The sequence below is a fragment of the Canis lupus genome, chromosome 27 (assembly GCF_003254725.2).
Source record: "Canis lupus dingo isolate Sandy chromosome 27, ASM325472v2, whole genome shotgun sequence".
Classification (NCBI taxonomy): Eukaryota; Metazoa; Chordata; class Mammalia; order Carnivora; family Canidae; genus Canis; species Canis lupus.
Window position 1 is genome coordinate 16,960,731 of NC_064269.1, and position 7,945 is coordinate 16,968,675.

At 38.7% G+C, this 7,945-nt stretch overlaps 1 pseudogene; it reads left to right on the forward strand.

The window, feature by feature from the left end:
• The first annotated feature begins 6,139 nt into the window (after positions 1-6,139).
• Positions 6,140-7,611, forward strand: LOC112665675 (elongation factor 1-alpha 1-like; annotated as a pseudogene).
• Positions 7,612-7,945: the final 334 nt, after the last annotated feature.

Sequence of the window (7,945 nt, forward strand, 5' to 3'; positions counted from 1 at the left end):
TCCAAGGTAGATGGTTTAAGAGTTAATTAGGTTCGAGTTTAGCAAGGAACCTACAATTTAAACTAGTCTAGGAGAATATATTCTTTGGTTTCCATACTACCTAGAAAAATGAGTACTTTAATCTGAGGCCTGCAATCCTGCTAGATGAAAGCTGTAAGAGATTTTAACACAAGCTGAAGAGCAGCAAGAATAGTAACAAAAATACATTTTACTCTTTGTTCTGGAAGCCCATATTCTTGCCATTTGGTGATATTACACAGAGTCAAGCTTCTGAGTGTCCGTTAGGACATCCTAGGACATGCAGGAGTCTTGCATTGTTTATCCTGATTTGATACTAGAAAAAGACATGGACATTAACTCCCTGAAGTTTATGCTTTTGATCTAAGAGTTAATTCTGGACTTTGAGACCAGCCTGCTCTCTTAAAAATCCAAAATTATGACCCAGAAGAATTGCGAATTGCTTAAAGGAATTTATGATGAATTTTTCACACTTAGGAATGTTAATCTAACGATTTCAAGTGTCTACTGTACTTTAAATAAATATTCTCCCAGAAAGAATCCTAGAAGAGGAATTTATGGGAGTAAACTTGGAGCTACCCAGTCCTTTATACTGAAGATTGACCCTTGAAGTCACTTAAAACACTAATGTTTATTTCCCTTCTATTTTGAAGTCCTCAAACCTTGACTATTTAAAAGTGGAACTCTTTTGGATAGGGCTTGATGAAGGAGTAAGTGAAATGCAAAAACTAGATGGGATATTTACCATCTTTGAAATTATCTTTAAAGGGCAGGATGGAAACAAATTTTGTGAAATATAATTTGCCCATATTTGGCATTTGTATTTTTCTTCACATATGTTTCCTCAAGTAGATTCAATTCAAATGCAAAGGGTTTTGTGTGTTGTTTTCAAGAGGAGGTCGGGTTCAGAATGACTCTTCCAAGTCTAACTTGAAAATCAAAGCAGTCTCAAAAAAAAAAAAAGAAGAAGAAGAAGAAAATCAAAGCAGAAAGAATCAGTGACTGCTGTTTGGATGACTTTCCTTCAAAATATATGGGCTTGGTATTATTACACAGTGCTTCTATTGAATATCTATGAGGTTAGAAAGACTTTAGTTCAAATCCTTGTTCTGCCATTTGTTGCTCCCTGGTCTTGGAACAATTACTTAACCACTCTAAGCCTTAGTTTTTGCATCTGACAAATGCGGTTAATAATAGTGTCTATTTACTGTGTCACTGAATACATTAAATGACTTAAAGAATGTAAAACAGTACCCTGCTCAATAAATGTTAGTGGTCATTTCAATGACTCCCCGGCATTATCCTAAAAATGTTAAAGATGAAACCTTATTCTGGCTCATGCTTACCACCCCAGTGTACCATACATTCCACCATAAACTATAATGTTCTTTGGTCTCTGCCTTGTTCATGTCTTCACCTCCTCTACTCCCAGGAGTCTTTATTTTCTCAGATTTGTTATCCATTTCCTTTTTTTTTTTTTTTTTTTTTTAAATTTTTTATTTATTTATGATAGTCACATAGAGAGAGAGAGAGAGAGAGGCAGAGACACAGGCAGAGGGAGAAGCAGGCTCCATGCACCGGGAGCCCGATGTGGGATTCGATCCCGGGTCTCCAGGATCGCGCCCTGGGCCAAAGGCAGGCGCCAAACCGCTGCGCCACCCAGGGATCCCTTGTTATCCATTTCTTGAAGCTTAGCCCTGGCAGTCCATTTCTGAAGTCTCCATTGATTAGGTTAAGGCACTCCTCGTGTGTCCTTGTCATAAGTCCTATCTATATCTTTGTATTCACAACTTTGTTTGAGTGTTGTGTGCTTCCTAAGGGCAGAGATTATGTCTTATTCATATTTGAACCCCAGAAGCCAGTGCAGTGATTTGCATATGGTAAATATTCAGTAAGCACTGGGTAAATAAATAATAAATAATACTCAGACAAATTATTTCCAGGTTCTAATCCTTTGTTTTGCAGGGCCAGGACCTCAAGTTTCTTTGAACATTTAGGAAAAAGCAAGCTTAAGGGAACTGATTCACACTGAATAGACTCTAATTGTAGTGTATAAACTGGTATGCAATTCATTGAAAAATATCTCCTATCAATTCATTATCTCCACTAGAGGTAAGTCTTTAGTAATAATCAATATAATTTCTTAGGAACCTGGTATATTCCAGATACTGCCATGAGTTCACCAAGAGTGAGTCCATCTCTTGAAAATGAACCAGTGTTAAGTGGGCTATTGAGCTGGCCTTGAAAATTTGGAAAGTCAGTGTATTAATTTACAATTACATTGAGATTAGAATGCTCAATTCTGCATGAGGAGCACATTCTCTTCCAGCCCTCAAGCTCTCGAGGAAGCCAATTGCAATCAAGGGCCCAATCTAATTTGTAAGGTAAAAAATCACTGGCAGAGAGGGGGAAATGTGAATGTTGTCTCTACAGACTGACCTACCTTGAAGTCAAATCACAATTAGAATAAAGGAAGCTAGATGATCAAATATTTACTGGTATCAGGCTGAAATAGAGATTTGTTAAAGGGAACTGAACACCTATAGTCTGTTATTTAAAGCCTCCTCATTGTAAGATCACCAAAGAAAACTTGTCAACTTATTGTTTACACCACTTACCTGGCTAATCTACCACTTTCACAATGACTTTTACATGCATGAGTTAATCTGGTTGGCAACTATTTTTTCTTAAAGAGCCAGGAAAAAAATATTTTCAGCTTTGTAGGACATTTATGTCTGTTGCAAGCACTCAACTATGCCATTGTAGTGTAAAAACAATCACATATAATACATAAATGAGCATGGCTGTGTTCAAATAAAACTATGGGCACTAAAATGTGATTTTCATATAATTTTCATGGGTCATTAAACATTATTATTCTTTTGATTTTTTTTCCCAACCATTTAAAAAACCACTCTTAGCCTACAGGCTATACAAAAATAGGTTGCAGGGAATTTGTTAACCCATTATTTAGTCTGTAAAAAAGAGGCAAGCTAGGAGGTGTAGTCTAATATTAATAAAGAATTAAAGGAGTTTCAAAAAGGCAGTTTCCTAAATTCTTTAAAATAGTCCTAGGAAAGTGACAGGTTAATCCAATTATAAGGTTGGGTAATCTCATTATAGAACCCCTACACAAATCTAGGATGCCTAGTTTTCCTGAAGTTTGTTTGTTTGTTCAATATTGTATTTATTCATTTGAGACAGAGAGAGAGAAAGAGCATGAGCAGCGGGGAGAAGCAGATGGAGAAGCAGACTCCCCCACTCAGCCAGGAGCCCAATGTGGGGCTCGACATGGGACTCAATCCCAGGACCTGGAGATCATGATCTGAGCTGAAGGCAGATGCTTAACCATGTGAGCCACTTAGGTGCCCCTATCCTATAGTTTTTGGGGGAAGATTGGTAAACCTTTCACTGATTTGGACCTCCCTCATTTTAGCTCCTCTTCTCAGGATTTCTACAGCAGCTGACATTGTCTAAGCATCATTCAGAATTCAACACTGGTCATTTTCCCTCTGCCTGAACAGTGTGTTTCTCTACTGCTATCCCCCTATTAAGGTCAAACTTTATTGGATATCTGCTGAAGAAACAAATGTAAGACAGAAAGCTAAATTAGGGGCAGCCCCGGTGGCGCAGCGGTTTAGCGCCGCCTGCAGCCCAGGGTGTGATCCTGGAGACCCTGGATCCCATGTCAGGCTCTCTGCATGGAGCCTGCTTCTCCCTCTGCCTGTCTCTCTCTCTCTCTCTCTGTGTGTCTCTACGAATAAATAAATAAAATCTTAAAAAAAAAAAGAAAGCTAAATTAGAAGCTATCTTTATTGATATACACTGACTTTTGTTTAGCTTAATTTATATTCTTGTCATTACATTATGTGACCCTTCAGGACATAAATCAGTTAGAGGATTAACAAAGTATTTCACATTAATATAAAGAGGTTTTAGAATATTAAACGGATAGTCATTTCATATTTTCATACTTATATGCTTCGGTCACCAAGTGTGCCTTACATGAATACTTACCTCATTGGTTCCATCAATGTTCTTCTTTCATGGTGGATTACTTTTTATTTTAGCTGACTTAACTGTGAGATCCCATTGTAGAATAACTGGAGTCGTTTCTATTTTATTTTTAGCAACTGTTATTGAATTACTATTTTAGAGTGAGATTTTAATAAATTGATTTTGAAACTGAGGGGTAAATCAATGTGTGAGGTTGTGGGTGAGGGAGTGGATCTGTCTGTATTGAGAATATCAAAGTGGTGCCTTTTAGCTGAGTAGTACAGCTGGGGTGTGTGTGCAGGAAAAAAACCATGAATGCCTGGTGATGAGTTTAAACCTCACACAGGATAAACACATCAGCATTCTATGATTTCATTTTACATCTGTTTCATTTCATTCTGCATTCCAACGCAGTATCAAATGGAAAATGATGTCTTCCATTTTCCTACAGAATTCAAATTTGTTCCTTAATATCAAGATTGCTCCCATTTCAGAAATCTCACATTCACTGTTCCTTCTACTAAATTCAGGGCACCTGGCTGGCTCAATTGGAAGAGTATACAACTCTTGATCTCTAGGTCATGAATTTGAGCCCACTGTTGGGTATAGAGATTACTTAAGTGAATAAATAAATAAAAACTTTTTAAAAACAAAAATAAAAAACAAAATTCAATTGAGTAAATTGGAAGATCCAGCTGACTTTATTAAATGATTCAGGAATTTGGCAGCCTCTCTAGCAAGTAGAAGGGAATTCCACTGAACTAGAGAAAAGAAAGGTTTTTAAAGGCAGAGAGAAGGCATTAAAAAAAGAAGTAATTTATTAGCAAGAAATGCATTGTTTAGGCAAGGTTACCCTCCTAAGAGGAGTATGTAGAGAGCAATATGGAGTCACTCATGTCAAGCAGTGATGTAAGCATACACTGGTATTGAAGCTAAGATCAAATATCACCAAAAACAGCACAGAGCATCAGTACAAAGGACTGATAGTAGAGCCACTCGAACCTGGAAGAACCAGGAGCTGAGAATCACTAGAACCAGAAGGGGCCTTCAAGGCCTAACACTTATTAAACTCCTTTGAAAAGGGAGAACAACTGCATCAAACTTTCAGGCTCTTCAGACCTTGACTCTTCTATCTTTGACCACATTTGAAAGGTAACTGCAGCTGAAGGCTCTGCTCAGTTGATCTCTGAACAATATAGAGCCCTCCACTGCTAGAACATATTTTTTTTATTTATTTTATTTTTTTTAAATTTATTTTTTATTGGTGTTCAATTTACCAACATACAGAATAACCCCCAGTGCCCATCACCCATTCACTCCCACCCCCCGCCCTCCTCCCCTTCTACCACCCCTAGTTCGTTTCCCAGAGTTAGCAGTCTTTATGTTCTGTCTCCCTTTCTGATATTTCCCACACATTTCTTCTCCCTTCCCTTATATTCCCTTTCACTATTATTTATATTCCCCAAATGAATGAGAACATATAATGTTTGTCCTTCTCTGACTGACTTACTTCACTCAGCATAATACCCTCCAGTTCCATCCACGTTGAAGCAAATGGTGGGTATTTGTCATTTCTTGCTAGAACATATTAAGCAGTACACACCAAAGCTGACCTGGACTGGACAGAGGCTTCACTTCAATTTTGTACTCAGACTGACTTCATTCTATATGGTTCGTTAACTTTTTACAACTTAATGTATCTTGTCTGTTGTGTGACTTTGTGTTTTCCTTTGTGTGATGTGTATGAATCCAAGTTAAATGTATAGTGAAATGCCAGTAAATTTGGAATTCTGAACCTACTTTACAATTACGTTAACCTTGCTTTATGATTGAATAAAGCTGACATTGTGGAAAGACACAAGTCAAGTGTGTGTCATCATAGTGTGACTGAACCAACATGAGTTCATTCCTTGATGACTGATAGAAACTACACCAGGTTAAGTTGTTGTGCAAAGTAAACTTTATTTTCAGCAAATAAGAAGATCACAGGGAATAACTTCCAAAGCTGTGACCCTACAAGCAAGGGTGAATGGGTTTGTTTCATTGAGGGTTAGGATGAATATTTAAAAAGGGGAATCTTCTTTTTCACAATGGGTTTGCCACCAGAACTCAGGTATCATGAAAACCACCGCTAAACCTAAACCAAAATGGGAAAGGGAAAGACTCACATCAACATCGTCGTCATTGGACACGTAGATTCGGGCAAGTCTACCACTACTGGCCATCTGATCTACAAATGTTGTGGGATTGACAAAAGAACTATCAAAAAATTTGCGAAGGAGGCTGCTGAGATGGGAAAAGGCTCCTTCAAGTATGCCTGGGTTTTGGATAAACTGAAAGCTGAATGTGAACGTGGTATCACCATTGATATCTCCCTGTGGAAATTCAAGACCAGCAAGTATTATGTGACCATCATTGATGCCCCAGGAGACAGAGACTTTATCAAAAACATGATTACAGGCACATCTCAGGCTGACTGTGCTGTCCTGATTGTTGCTGCTGGTGTTGGTGAATTTGAAGCAAGTATCTCCAAGAATGGGCAGATCCGTGCACATGCTCTTCTGGCTTACCCACTGGGTGTAAAACAACTAACTGTTAGTGTTAACAAAATGGATTCCACTGAACCACCCTACAGCCAGAAGAGATATGAGGAAATCGTTAAGGAAGTCAGCATCTACATTAAAAAAATTGGCTACAACCCTGTCACAGTAGCATTTGTGCCAATTTCTGGTTGGAATGGTGACAACATGCTGGAGCCAAGTGCTAACATGCCTTGGTTCAAGGGATGGAAAGTCACCCATAAAGATGGGAATGCCAGTGGAACCACATTGCTTGGAGCTCTGGATTGCTTTCTGCCACCAACTCATCCAACTGATAAGCCCCTGTGTCTGCCTCTCCAGGACGTCTACGGAATTGGTGGTATTGGTATTGTCCCAGTGGGTCGAGTGGAGACTGGTGTTCTTAAGCATGGCACGGTGGTGACCTTTGCTCCGGTCAATGTTACAACAATGTTACAATGTTACAAAGTCTGTTGAAACTGGTGCACCATGAAGCTTTGAGTGAGGCTCTTCCTGGGGACAATGTGGGCTTCAATGTCAAGAACTATCTGTCAAAGATGTTCATCATGGCAATGTGGCTGGGGACAGCAAAAATGACCCACCAATGCAAGCAGCTGGCTTCATGGCTCAGGTGATTATCCTGAACCATCTGGGCCAAATCAATGCTAGATATGCACCTGTGCTAGATTGTCACACAGCTCACATTGCTGGCAAGTTTGCTGAGCTGAAGGAGAAGATAGATCATCGTTCTGGAAAAAAGCTGGAAGATGGTCCCAAGTTCTTGAAATCTGGGGATGCTGCCACTGTTGATATTGTTCCTGGCAAACCTATGTGTGTTGAGAGCTTCTCTAACTATCCTCCTTTGGGCCATTTTGCTGTTCATGACATGAGACAGACAGTTGCTGTGGGTGTCATCAAAGCAGTGGACAAGAAGGCAGCTGGAGCTGGCAAAGTCACCAAGCCTGCTCAGAAAGCTCAGAAGGCTAAATGAATATTATCCCCAATACCTGCCACCTCAATCTTAATCAGTGGTGGAAGAATGGTCAGAACTGTTCGTGTCAATTGGCCATTTAAGTTTAATAGTAAAAGACTGGTTAATGATAACAATGCATCATAAAACCTTTAGAAGGAAAGGAGAATGTTTTGTGAACCATTTTTTGTGTGTGTGCGTGTGTGGAAGTTTTAAGTTATTAGTTTTTAAAATCAGTACTTTTTAATGGAAACAACTTGATCAGAAATCTGTCACAGAATTTTGAGACTCATTAAAACAAGAGTTTAATGACAAATAAATAAATAAATAAATAAATCTTTCATGAATGTAGACTTAGGGAACTCAGTGACTCCTTAAAGTGTAATAACATTCATATCACAGG